The following is a 15173-nucleotide window of genomic DNA, read 5'->3' on the forward strand; positions in this document are numbered from 1 at the left end:
TTACTGTGCAAACTATATGGAAACACCAAATGTAGCACATAAAGTATTTGTTGAAATGATTATAAAACGATTTCACTTGGTAATTTCTACATTATTTTACTATAGTAAACTTAATTATAAAATACTGCCTACATACTATTTTACTGTGCAAACTATATGGAAACACCAAATGTAGCACAAAGAAAGTATTAATTGAAATGAATGTTAGTTCTACATTATTTTACTATGGTAAACTTTATTATGAAAGACTGTGCTATGTTTTTACTTATTAGGTTTTAAGGAGATTGCAACAGGTTCCAGGGCCTCTTACCTGCGTGATTCATCATCCAGGTTTTGCACAAATTGTCTAAATCCCTACACACAGAACATTTATTGTACCGACTATAAGCCTTTGAGGTGCAGGACTAGAGTAAGTTTTATTACATTTTTAAACCAATAACACTAAAGTATCATTATAGTAACAAAGTACCCAAAAGAACAAAAGATGTAACTTTAAAGAAAATATAATAGTCAGTCAAAAGTTTTTTTTATTTATTACAAATATATATTTAAATGTTAAACAATATATAAATAAACATACTTTAGTAACCATATTGTGCTCTTGTTTCAAAAATTGTTCAATTCATTTCTTACAGCTATCTATTCAGATAAATGGCATATCAAAGCTTTGTCAGCTGGTGTTATTTAAGACGACACTATAAGGTTATCATCCTGTCGTGTGTTGTTCTCCAGATACGCTTGGAGCTTCCTGATCAGATCGGTCACAATTTTGGCTTTCGACGACCCCTGCACTGAAGATGGCATGCAATCACGTCCTCCTTTGAAGGTCTCTCAAACTGTGATGCCAGGTCCATTGGAATCAGGGCTTCCTTCAGCTTATCTTCAAATACCTCATCAAACACAAGCCTGATCACATCATCCACATAACTGTAGAAATATTGCAGTCAATAAATCTTTTGTTTTGATCATTTATTTCCCTGCTTCATACATTAAGTTTTTAATTATGAATGTATTTGAAATAAAACATTACTGCTTACGGTATGTCACTTGTGTGTTTTGGGAACATAGCCTTGTACTTTCCCTCTCCTGCTTTTGTTACGGCTTGGTGACATTGTAATGGATGGCTGCAAGGTACAAATACCTGTAAAATATAAACAAGCAATTAATTTATTGTAAAAGTAAATACTACTTTATTTAACACAGTTACTAAAATACTTAAATACCTGCACAGCATTCCAATAAATGAGAAAATAATTTTTTTTTTGCTGCAAATCTGAAATCTCAGGCTACGGACAGCAAAGGCATCCACTGATGATGGTGATGGAAACATTGTGAAACGATGCTACTGCCTGGGTTCCTATTATTATGCAGAGAAAAAAAACTTTATACATCTAAGACTGGTAGTGGTTTCACTAGCTAAATACATCATTTGTGTTACACACCTTTGCTACTCATATGCCAGTCTGACTCCTTGTACTGTGTGTTATGATGTTGCATGTTTGCATACAGTGTAGAAGGATGTGTACAGCTGTGAATCTAGGATATAGACAAATAAAACAAACATGTATTCAGTCAAAAAGACATATTATAACAATAGAGTACAACGACTATAAATCGTTAGACTATTCATTAAAACGTTAATGTATTACATATTACATGGCCCAACATTAGCAACACACATTACGTGTTTACTTCGTTTCAAAATCTAAGAAAGCTTCAAGTAAATACAACAGTAAAATACATATAACTTTAAACAAATCATCTGTACTTAGAGTTTCTTGAGTTTGATCATTAGAACAAATTTTACCGGTAACAGTTTAGCTGGTATTTGTATTTGTATTTAGCTTAGCAACTTAGCAAGTTTGTAAACATGTCTAAACCAACATAGATAAAAAAAACGATAGTCTGCATAATTCAACATACACGTGTGTAAATATGGTACGTTGTTTATGAAATACAGTATTACAACACAAAACAATTAGCTTGCAAGCTTAGCTCTACACGCACATTATGTTAATCTCCAGTTACCGGTTACGTAATGTACAGTAAAAGGCAAATAATAAACGTGAATACTTACAGCCTGTGATCCAGAAGTGCACAGTAATCCAACTTTCAAGAGGAGACGTCGCGCAAATCCAGCTTCGGTTCATGAGAAGCAGTTATTGTGAAAACTCCGTGAACAACTTCTGACTGGATTTTTCCGGAACCGTATTAAACATGATGTCCTCTGTGGAAGTCCATAAAGTGCTATTTTGCCCTCGCATCTAAAGAGACAGCGTCTACTCGAGAGATTTAATCGCTTAAACAATGAAACAAGAGTTTGCAAACAGAGTCAAAGCAGGGACTCACAACCTCCGCCATTTTAGCTCTCTTCTGACTCGGCGCTCCCCACCCTCGTCTTTGAGGGCGTACCCAAGCAAAGCAGAGAGGGCTGAACTATGATAATGTTGGTCTTATCTACGTCACCAATCCCAGGAAGTAAACTGTTGCCTACAATCCGAGTGTTTTTTGTAGTCCTCGAACGTTAGAGACGATAACTCGCGTCATCGTTTTCTTTGAGGTATGTACTTTTTGAATATCGTTAGCATGTACTAATGCACACTTACACACAAAAGGATGTTTAAAAACGTGTATCCCATAATAGGTGCTCTTTAACAGCTGATTGTGAAAAATGTTAAGCGACGACGTCCCAAGAATAACAGCAGCAGTGACAGTGTTTTTTATATGACAAAGTAAGTGTTTTAATTAATGCCATTCATGTTTATTTTTCATCAGTGTATACCACTAGTAAACTAAATAAATATAACATGTCAAAGATTAATGCACATTTATATATTGATTCAATAGATTTATAACACTTTGAAAAAAATCTGTTTTTTTAACAAATCTTTGTAAATCAAATTATGCATTTGATTTTTTATGTAATTATAGACTAAAGATCTATGTGAAAATATGAACTTTCTTGGTAGTAAACACATTTGTACCCAAATTGGTCAAAATTGATTTATTGCATTTTGGAACCAAACTCTTTTTATTTCTGATCTTATTAACATGAGGGGTGGTTTCCCGGACAGAGTTTAGATTAATCCAGGACAAGGCCTTACTTATATTAAGACTTTTAAGTAGTTTCAACAATCATACCTTACTAAAAACAATACTGATGTGCATCCTGAGACAAAACAATAACACTTCAGTACAAGATGCTTTTAAATTGAGGCAGCTCAAACATAGATTTTAGTCTGGGACCAGGATAAGCCTTGTCCGAGAAACTGCACCTGAGTGTTTGGTGAGAAATATTCTTCCTCCAATTGAACAAACACATTTTTTAAATGAATGTGCACAGTTGTTAATAAATTGCCTCTCCTGGACAATAAAGTTGAAAAGTATTTTTTTTTTAAATAGCAAATATTACCCTGCCTTATGTCAACATTATACATGCATAAACTTTTTTTTCAACCCACAAACATAAACTTCATAATAAACAGCACTGTTATGGGGCTTTCACATAGGATGCGGTGTGCGCTACGCTGCGGTATGAAACCCATTAATTTCAATGGCTTCTGTGACGATTACCCACGCGACCAATAGAAACACGGCAATGGACAAAAAGCTTGCACTGTGTGATGGAATTCCTGGAGCTTTATAATACAAGTTTACGCTCCTACAGAGACATCGAAGGGAAAGCCGTGTCATGGAAACACAATTCAAATTGGCATGTCAGGTGTGTTTTAAGTCAGGTAGCTTGTAGTAGGTAGGCAGCTTAAGTTGCTGCTTAAGCTTAAAATATAAATACTGTAGTACTTTATAGTAAAGGTGGGAAAACAATCAAATGACTAGACGTTTAAAACTCCAACTTAACATTTTGAAAACTCTGCCTTCTTTGGTCTGGCCAGCAAAGCGCAAATTGCTTGGCTGCGCTGAACCCAGTGGCGGGCGCAGCGCACACCGCGTCCTATGTGAAACCCACATTATACAGTCTAAAAACAATCAATTAATGAACTAATCAATAATCAAATTCGCGAAAAGTAATCCACCATAACATAAATGAATGAAAAAATGAATAGATAAGCACAAAATAATAACTTATCTCTGTCTGCAGTGTGAACAGAATCTTCATCATTTATAAAAGAAGAAGAAGAAACCCTAACATCTTATCTTCTCTCCTCACACATCAACAGATGAGTTTTCAGGACTGTGGTGCTGTACTCTTTACCCAGAGATCTTCAGTTTTCTGGTGTCTGAATGAGACACAGGCCGCGACTAAAACATTTGTTTCATGAAGTGTGAAAAAAGTATAATATATAGAAATAATGCAATATTTTCCATGTGAGAGAATGATTGTGTTCTTTGTAAGGACAGCACACCGTGTGTTTTCTGTGCTTTATAACCCTCTCACACCACATAAAAGAGCTGTACGCTTTCTTAATGGAGACATAAAGCTTTTCAAAAGGTGTCTCTGTTTTAATGACCAGTATGTATCACCATAGACAGCGAGCCACAGGCCCACACAAACCTCCCGGTCCTATGAACCGCCACAATGTCAGATGTACTGCAAAGATTTGCTGGTGCACGGTGGTCTTTTCTTAATGTTGATCAAACGCTTTTCCCTTACCGTTCAGCAAATGAAAACATCAGGATTGTATTAAACTTGCAAGGACTAAATGACGCGGTTAATTGCCTCTGTCGGAATCGATCACCTTCAGTTTCAATGACGTGAAATAAAATGACCTTATTTACTTTCTTAACACAAATGACTGCTCTCGGTGTGGACTATTCATAAGTGCACCTTATTTAAAACTATTAAAAAGCTTTCATAAAATTCAATAACCTCTAGAGCAACTTTTCTTTTAGCTGACATCACAAAGATCTTTTATTTTTCTCCAACCAGCACTTTCTCAATTAATCCCTAATGAATAAAATCTCAGTGAATGATTTGTTAAGGGCTGTTCACACTGTGGGTTGTTGGTTAGTGCTCAAATTATGGCAAAGATTATTGGGGGTCCCCTAGCTAAGCACCCCCCCCCATCATTATAGGGTCGATTTGATTTTACAAAGTAAGATGCAATCCAGTGTTCGAACTGAGGAGGGGCTGCGGTGGTTCTGGACCTCCTGTCAAGTTTGAATTAAGGGTAATTTGGAGTTTCTTTGATTAAAAAGTTGATCCAGGACCAACAAATAAAATCACATCTGTGTTAAAATTATGTCAAAGATTTTAGGGGTCACCTAGATTTCTGGTGAATATTCCCAATGTTGTTTGACTATTGTCGATTGTGGTGGACATTTTTTAATGTTCGAATTAAAGACTTTTGGGAAGTTGTGTTTTAATACCGATATAAGAATCAGCAAGATGGCAAGATATATGCTTTGCATGCCAACGACGACTGCATCTCAGCCATAAGAGAAAGGGATTTTTTTTTTTTTTTTGCAGTCAGATTTTACAGCCTGATCTCACGAGAATTTTTATGTATTTTGCATAGGGCTGTCAAAATTAACGCGTTAATAACATTTTAACGTAAATTAATTTTAACAACATTTATTAACAAATAATTAATCTGCAATTAACGTAACGCACAATTTCTGTTTGACCCTAGGCTTAGCACATTATTGGATAAATTTAGACACAGTCTTAGACAGTAAATAGTCATCAAACATCTAAAATTTGGACGTTTTTTTGATAGGTGTATCTAATACAAATGAAGTGTCCATCCACTTTGAGATTTGAGATTTGGTTTCGTTTTTAAAACTTGCAGGAATTTGAAAATAAAGTGCAGAACTTGCTTGATGTTTAAATAATTATTTAGTGAAAAAAGTGAATTGTATAAAAACATACAATTATTATAAAAACCAAAACAAGACCCTAACCCCAATGTCATGGGGGCAAAAGTGTATGTACCTCATAAAAAACCGTATGAATTGCCATGAGCTAGCATTGGATTTAAAAGAAAAGATGTTTGGCATTGAAACATAAATCAACGGCAGGTCCTCTACATATCTATCTTTATAATTGTAAAACAAGTGAGTTTAGAATTAGCATGATATTATCGCCATTATCCATCAGTGTGGACTCTCATGTAGTTATAGCCTCATTAAACTTTAAAACTTTAAAATTACACCACAGAAGGAAAATTGCTTGCAAACAAAAACAAGCTGTACATGTTGACTTCACTATACTCAGACTTACACAGTGAGACTGCTGAGAGTTCATTGCTGAAAGTTTGGCAACACAAAAAAAGTCTTTACATGCCTCCATATGGTTAATTTCTTCAGCTCTTAGCGACGATTCCCTGCTCCGGCGAACAATGCTGACGGTGACATTTTTGGTAGCAAGAACACACGAGGCGCATATGAGAAATAAAACGATTGTTCTCCGGCATTGGCATTTAAAACACTTGTCGAAGTTTACAATCTGTGCAGGGGTTCAGAGTAATTGAGATTGCAATGCAGGCATTTCTTCATTATGCAGACAAAACAGCATTATGTGGCGGGTTGGAAATGTAAACAAAACTATGACAACTCGATCTCAAGAGTTTGTTACAAGCATCAAGTCTTTTTTTAATTTTATGTTACTTATAAATATAACTAATATGACGGCTGCATGAAACTAAATATTATTTTGCAGGGGCGAAAGTACCATTTTTCAGAAAAACTTAGTTTTAAAAGATAATGTTTTAGACAGAGATATATTACAGATATATTTTTGCTGTGGTCAATAACTCACAATTGTGGTCTATCAATACCAGGTATAATTTCACTTTAAACATAACAAGAGATTTGTAACTTTTGACTCCACCTGCAGGGATGAAAGTAACACACAGGTGAATCAAAAGTAGCACAACAAGTTAGATTTTTTGTATAACACTTCACGATGTGTAAGAGCACTAAATAACCTGTAGATTGATCAGTATTTTAACACATGAAACCAGAAACAGAACGCGTTATAAGAATTTTTTTTAAAGCAACACTAAAGAGTTTTTGCTCTTCGCTCCCCCTACAGGTTGGAAGCGGAATTGTCCATTACCACTGTCGTAAATAATTTAGCCTACTGCAGCTGACTCTGATTGGATTGTAGGTCTGCTGTAAAGCAAGTTTTTGTAGTTTTCACTCGAACTACAGCACTGCGACCGACTGTTGTTAACTTTTTTAGTGAGGTTTTGGCTGATAGAGGACTGCAAACCGAATGTGAAAGTGCTGTTCACCATGTTTCGAGTGGATGAACAACTGAAACTTTTTTGGAAACGTTATTTTAAGGTAAAAAAAAAAACTCTTTGGTGTTGCTTTAATACTTATTCGTAACTCAGAGGTGCATGTTACTACCAAATAAATACATACAGTATAAGCAGTGGCGGCAGGTGACTTCTTTTTTCGAGGGCGCTAGATGAGAAGTTCGTATCAACATGTATGTAGCCCGTCAGGTTTGTGGTTCCTTTTTTCAAAATATGTGTTCTGCGTGTGGAGATCCTATGTGCATCACGTGCCTTGTCAAAATAAGTTCCTGCTGCAGACGCGTCTAAAGGGTTTATGATAAAAGAGACGCTCACGTTTGCCAGATACTTGCATAATCTCATCTGTAATCAGAGATTATTGTTAAGGGAGTGTCTTGTGTGTATTTTGTGAACGTGAGCATCTCTTGTATCATAAACGGTTTTGACGTGTGTGCATCAGGCACTTATTTTGACAAGACACGTCATGCACATGGTTCACATTTTGAATACACATTCAATATTTTGAAAACGCAAGCAACACACGATACCCAAACACTTATTTTAAATAAGCGCCCCTCGGATGAGCAGTCACGAGCCATCACTGCATATAATGGTACATATTAGGACTTTTTTATGAGGATACTGCCCCAGCTGGGGTACATATTTCTAACGGTGCAGTTACTGTTTATGTAAACGATGTGAAATTAAATGGCACAGGACAAACTTCACTGTTAAATAGACAGAAACTACTTAACATACTTTATTTAGTACTGTTCTTGTGGTTAGCTATTTCAACAAAATATGCAAAAACATATTTTTCAGCTTGTCTAAAGTACAGACTTTTTTGGAAATAATATCATTGAGAATAAATTGAAAGAACGGCATTGTGGGAATCATTATTGTGGTCTTTGTTAAAGTCAAAGATATTCTCTTCTCAATTATATCCCAGACTAGAGCTGAAGATCTTTGCCCGAACCCGACGGGACCCGTCGGGACCCGACGGGCTCGGGCGGGTTCGGGGCTTCATTTCTAACATTTTACACGGGCTCGGGGCGGGCTCGGGCTTGCGCTCCGGCTTTGTGAGGTAAATGAGCGGTCAAGTTCAATGCAGCAGTAGCGCAGAATCGCGCTGAATTCATTTACAGTGGATTTAATGATTTTCCTCATCAAAAACATGTAGCCTAATCTTGGTGAGTAGGTTTTTCAATGTATAACTAAATATGAATCGAGTCTTAAATACATAATTTAGACAGAGGATATAGACTAATGTTGGCAGTAATGGAGAGAAGTGCCGACCCAAATCCCGCGGAGCCTTTCTCTTAATTTCGTTATTGCCAAATACCCATCTTAATTCAGAATGTATTATCTTAATTTAATTCGTTAAGAAATATAAATTTTATTGGCATATTTATAGTGTATATATATGCCATTCTGAATTAAGATGGGTATTTGGCAATAACGAATAAGTCTATTTAGAATGAGATGTTACAATGTTACAGATGACTTATTTTATTTCTTTGTTTCAACTTCCAAGTGGCGTGTAGATTATTAGTCATGAATAAATAATGTTAAAACCTGTGTAAATTTCTCATTCTTGACAAAAGCTGTGTGTGTGCGCGCACATTTAAATAATGTCGGGCTGTAAACGGGTTCGGGCTCTTTAAAAGCTGTCAATCTAAATGTACGTTCGGGTTCGGGCTGCATTCTGTCGGGCTCCGGACATTTCGGGCCTAACTTTTAAGGCCCGATTACAGCTCTATCCCAGACGGTGATGGTAATTTATTTATTCAGAAACTTGAGTGTTCTCGCAGCGATTTGAAATTACAGAAAGAATTCAATATTAATACTGAATGTATTCCATACAAATGACATTTCAGTCATGCGTTTAAATTTGTTTATTTTTCACAACACTTTTAATGATGTACTGCAAAAAAATCATTATTTTAGATAATAGCATTAATGAAACGCTCAGCTGCGGTCTGGAGATCTGCAACATTATATCATCATTTAATCAGACCTTTATTCTCCAGGTACAGTCACTACACAAATACTCAACAAATAGCCAAACAACAGCGACCTTTTATTCAAAACCGGTATCCAGTGAACGCTGACAAGCCGATACTAGCGACTGCCATTACATGTAAATGAATTTGACAGCGGATCGATATCGTTGGAGGTGATTTATTGAATGTGGCGGTTATTGACTGAGCGATTGTAGCGGGTGTGAAAGCTCAGGTCTGGCCAGGCCGAGATGTTGATTAGTTATAGAGAATTAGCTGTAGTTCAGGTTTAACAAAGTGATTCGTCTTTGCCACGACAGAAGCCACACTCACCATACCAGCGATCTGAACTCAGGTGGCCCGGTCATAACACACACACCTGAGGTGATAAATGATCCTTTGGGTCCGTCACGGACAATCACATCATCTTTAAAAATAAAAAACTGTGAAACATCTTTGCTATTTTTCCCACAAACACAGACACAAGATATTGTATATTCATCTTGTCATGAGTGTATACACTTGTCTTTACTTGAACAATGAAGTAAACATCACTTAATATTTTGTGTTTTTAAACACTAACAACCATAACATGTCTATATTTTGTCTTTATTTTCAAAAATATATCTATTAATTTATTATTATTATTATTACTAAAATATAGTATACTTATTACATCAAAATGTTAAAAAAAAAATCAGTGTTCTTGATTTCTTTCAAATAAATGCTACTTGACATTTTGTTATTTAATGAGACATCTGAAAGTGTGCTTTCGTCGTCTAAATACTTGTTGCAGTCACCGTCAAGAAAAGCTGTGAGCCATAAGAGTCTATTCCTCTAAATGAATAATTAAAACCAATGAAAAATAAGTCAAAGTCACCAAAATCAAAGCACACCCGTAAGATGAATAACTGCATCCGCGTGGGACCGTGTGGTAATATTTCTTTATGAATATACTTAGAAGACTCCTCTCATCAAGCAGTCATGGGAATTTGCAGATGGTTGAGCACATGGGTAGCGAGCCCCCATGGCAGGGCACAGTAATGAATACCACTGAGAGTCATCGAAACTTCTGCACCGGTGCATTCTGGGATATGTGCCCTCTGTTCCTTCGTGTGACTTTCTAAGACAAACTTTAAAAAGCAAATCAACTTTTCATCCAAAAGACCTTCGGAGAAATTTTAGGATGTGGTGGGGCCGTCTTTGTTTCTTAAGGGTGAAGTGTGTGATGAGACTAATAATTTTGTACCCATGGAGGTCGATAAAATGCTGAAATATTAAAGCTGGATACAATTTATACTGTATGTAACCACCTGAATATTTGAGGCCCTTGTGACCTGAGATCATCTGGAACACCTTAGCAACTGCCCTAGCAACCCCAAAGCAACATCCTGATAACCATCCACACCCCTGCATCATAACAAAAAGTTCTGCACAGGCAAGCACTACACTTTTCGCTTAGAAAATGTAATGAAAAATTATTTTTGCAATTCGTTTTTGGGCCACTAGGGGCACCGAAATTGCAATCACAAATAATTTAAAAACCACAGTTCTGCAATCTTACAAATTACTTGATTGTTTATTAACTGTATCAGTTTCTTCATTCGCTATCAGTAATGGTGAACGTTAGGGCTGGGCAAAAAAATCGATTTTTCGATTAATCGTTTTTTAAAATGTGGTCGATTCAGAATCGATTCTCAAAGAGCAGAATCGATTTTTTTTTTCTTTCATATTTATTTCTGCAAACATTGAATGAAAGATTAACGTTAATCAAATTACTAGTCTTCTTCACTAGATGTCACCCTATTTTTTGCTTTGTGCGAGGTTACCAAGGAGCGTGAGGCAAGCCTGTCATTCATTAATTCAGTGCTTAAAATGGCGGTTTCAGGTGCTTCATTGATTTTAATAATTACCCACTTGGAATCGAAAATTGAATCGAGAATCGAAATCGAATCGATTTGACAGCTTTTGAATCGAAATTGAATTGATCTGGAAAATCTGAATCGATACCCAGCCCTAGTGAACGTGAAGACGCATGATTATATAAGTGTTTATATAAAGGGAAAACAACTTTACCCACTTTGCTTCCAAGCCCACAGCCTGTTTTTAAAAGACGCCAACTTCATCTCCATTCATATTCAATAACACTTGAAGGCGAATTTGCAGTTTGCATCTCTTCAGAAATCTCATTAACATGACAGAGCGCTGAGCAATTTGGCCAAGTCACCGTTCTGTATGCAGATTTGCTAAAGGTATATGCTGATGGAGTCCCTCATTAGTATAGCTGATGTAAAACACTACGGTACAGGACACTGGGTTTGTGGTATATGGAAATGCTCTGATTTGATAAGAAAACTTCATCAAGGCGACTAATGGACGCAATGTGATCCGGAGGCAGTGTGGCCAGGCGCCTTCCTCCATTATACAGACTCCAGAGTGTGGATTAATGTAACATTATTAATGCAACCATTAGTTTAACTGATTACCACACTAGTTCGGGTCATGACTGCACAATGTTTTCTTTTGTGTCTTTAACAAAGTTAACTTTTGGTGTTTGTATGATTTTCACCATGCAGCATAACATAAATATTTAAGCAAGCATCTGTGACGCCCTATCCACCTTATTTTCTAACACGTAAGCAAGTGATGTGACGTATTTCCCTTCTTTGCAAGAGACTTCTGTTTCAATAACCAGTAAACAGTGTGGTAGGACCACGCATAAAACACGATTTAAACAGTTATGGTAAATATTTACTACACCTGCCATGTATGAACCATGTATGAAATTAAAAAGTGGCCTGATATATCATTTGAAGATATATTCATGCATTTTGTGTTGTTGCTCAGGGGTGACGGGTCCTCAATGCGCAAATATGAAAGCACAGAGACATACCACTATCTTGTTAATGTCAATGTTAATGTCAGTGTTTGTACATGAAATAGACCAAGCAAGACTTGTGTTTTGAACATTTCAGGCGATGGTTTAAAATGTGACGATTGTCCCTCTGGTGTGATTTTTTTTTAAATGGCAATTTTTAATCGACTTGTTTTGAATTTTTATGGCAACACATCAAGCCTTACGCGTTCTGACACAGTCAGCAGTAGATAAGACATGAGCTTATGAAATTATTTACTTTTTTAAAGAGTTAAATCAGCATATTTTTATCAGCACAATTAGTCGTTTTTAACTCTTTCCCCGCCATTGACCAGTTATTTCATAAATTAGGAGAAAACATTTGCATGAAAAAATGTGTTCCTGAAGAGTTTTTATGGTTATTTGTAATACCATTATTATCAACTAGACGGCACTCTTACCCAATAAAAAAAAAACTGAAGCAAAAAAATTATTTATTAATTTTACACTCCATGTATGTTTTGATCATCATTCTGAATCTGATCTCTAACAAAATTCCTTCACAAAAATTATATTTTTGAAAATATTGTATTTGCTAAAAAGAAGAAAAATACCCATATTTATAAGTTTATAAGCAAAGGAAATAAATATAGATGTAATGTTTTTTTCCTGTTTTGTTTGTTTGTTTATTGTTTGTTTGAAAGCCAAGGTTCTGTTCTTTTATTTGATATATTTGTATGTAATATATTTTTAGAAGAAAATTTTCCTGGAAGGCATTTTGTGAAACTTTTGTGAAAATCACAAAAAAAAATGCTGGCAAGTAACTTTTCAAAAAAGGCTGTCAGGGAAAGAGTTAAACAATTAATGTATTTATTGTTTACTGGCAGTGTCTTTGAAAGGTTTTACTGGATGTATGTCTGGATTATAATGGGCTCTTACACAATGGTCTTTTGTGCGTGTATTATGGTTATAACAAATGTTTTGTAGATATTTATCGCATTTATATCAGCCATTATGGCAACCCCTTTTGCCGGTCTTCCTGGATTTCATAATAAACATTAAAAAGCCAGTCAAAACAGCACACCTTTACATCAAAAAATAAGGTGGATACACCCCCCCTCCGGTTACAAACCAGCAAAACACAAACAATATAATAAGATTAATTTATAAAGTGTTTATATGCATTCTTGCACAGCATCTTTACAAAACACATTTTAACACAGGTAACAAGAGAAAATGACATAGAAAAAAAAACATAAAACAATATGCAAATATCTCATCACTGAATAATAAAGACAGCTGTTCCAACTCCTCAAATGTTCCCAAACCATCAGCATGTCGACCATTATTAAAAAAAACTTTAAATAAGCAAACACAGCAGACGCACTTCATTTTATTAACATTCATAATAAAACTGATCCCAAATTAGTGAAGCATAGTAGATACTGATTCATGAACCATCAGTGTTTGAAACAAATGATTCATAAAGGTTTCGAAGCCTCGCGAAGCAGTGTTTTGAAAGCGACCATCACGAATGAACAGTGGTTGTTAGTCTGTATAGACAATACTGCTAACATGATGTTTATTTTATTTGCCATTACTGATTGTTTTTAGTCTGGTCATTAGAAGATGAGCAGTTTGAGTTCAATATCCATGAGTGATGACTTCTGTGCTACAATGATTGAGACGTGAATGCTTCATTTCATATGAACTACTACTTTAAGACAGATGGTAAAAAGCAAATATAAGTGGATCATCTAAGGATAAGCTTTTAATGTTGTATAAAATATACCAAGACATTTAGTCAATTTTACTGTTGCAAAGTTTTAGCTCAAAATACCATATAGATAATTTATTATAACATGTTTAAATTGCCACGTTGCAGGTGTGAGCAAAAATTTGTCATTTTGGGTGTGCCCTTTTAAGTGCAAATGAGCGGATAATAATGCAAACACTGATCACCATAATGGGGGTTTGTTGAAATTGAAACTCAATTGTGCTGTCAATTATTTTCTCTCTCTGTCTACACTAAATGGCAGTGCTTTGGTTGGATAGTGCAGATTAATGGGCGGTATTATTATAATAAGATCCCCTTCTGACATCACAAGGGGAGCCAAATTTCAATGACCTCAATGACCTATTTTTTTCACATGCTTGCAGAGAATGGTTTACCAAAACTAAATTACTGTTTTTTTTTTCACATTTTCGAGGTTGAAAGAAGCACTGGGTACCCAATTATAGCACTTAAAGATGGAAAAAGTCAGATTTTCATGACATGTCTCCTTTACATGACTGTTTGAGAAATGGGTCATGCCTTTGTCGCTTTTCTGCCGTGCAAAATAACACCGATTTTTGTGTGCTAACTGTATTTAGGTTTTTATATCAAATCACGATGCCTATGTAACCTCACTAGTGTTTGCTATCTTGTATCCTCCCAGTTGAACTCCACTATAATTGGTTGGCTTCCTAAAATGGTGTAAACAACAAAATTCATGGCTTGGTTTTTCAGTAGGACTTGTTTGAAAACAGTCATTAATTCTGCAATGTCATGTTTTGGTGTTACTGACACAGGCAGGGAGAAACTTTAATGGTTTAACATCAAGCAACTAATGTCTGTGTGAGACCTCAAGCTCAGATGTCAGACAGTGTACATCATGAAAGTGAATATCTCCGTCTCTTGCTCGAGGGTTTACAGTTATCGCATCTTCAGAGCTCTGCATTTATTATCAGTACGCCATTATTTCCCTTCCTGCTGCGTTAAGATAAAAATAAGCAGAAAGCAACAGGAGAGTCGAGCCCCATCTTTTCCCAGCGTTTGCAACAGATGTGTCTGTTAAAGCGATAATGCGTTTTTCATTAAAATGAAGAACCCTGGACTGAACACCTGTTGGGTTTAGTGGGAATATATGAAAGCTTGTTTTTCAAATACTTTAGGGGCTTCAGTACAATAATTCATTAGACAATCAATTATTTATCTTGCAAACATGCTTTCAAGGACGGCTTTAGGTTTAATATTGTTTTATGATGTGTGCTGCATATAAACTACATAAATGAGTCGGCACACTAGAAATACCATCCATACAGTTTTCATTTAATTACAATTAAAGGTTACATTTG

At 35.7% G+C, this 15173-nt stretch overlaps 2 long non-coding RNA genes across 2 annotated transcripts; one reads left to right on the top strand and one right to left on the bottom strand.

Moving 5' to 3' along the window:
• The first annotated feature begins 201 nt into the window (after positions 1-201).
• LOC141282083 (uncharacterized) lies at positions 202-1036 on the top strand. The gene is made up of 2 exons (XR_012336647.1): positions 202-409; positions 733-1036. It is a non-coding gene; the product is annotated as an uncharacterized lncRNA (long non-coding RNA).
• Positions 787-2636, bottom strand: LOC135735459 (uncharacterized). Its single transcript, XR_012336646.1, has 5 exons — positions 2078-2636; positions 1443-1536; positions 1224-1357; positions 1038-1141; positions 787-927 (listed from the first exon to the last, which is right to left on the bottom strand). It is a non-coding gene; the product is annotated as an uncharacterized lncRNA (long non-coding RNA).
• Between the last annotated feature and the right edge of the window lie 12537 nt (positions 2637-15173).

The sequence above is a fragment of the Paramisgurnus dabryanus genome, chromosome 4, assembly GCF_030506205.2.
Source record: "Paramisgurnus dabryanus chromosome 4, PD_genome_1.1, whole genome shotgun sequence".
Lineage (NCBI taxonomy): Eukaryota > Metazoa > Chordata > Actinopteri > Cypriniformes > Cobitidae > Paramisgurnus > Paramisgurnus dabryanus.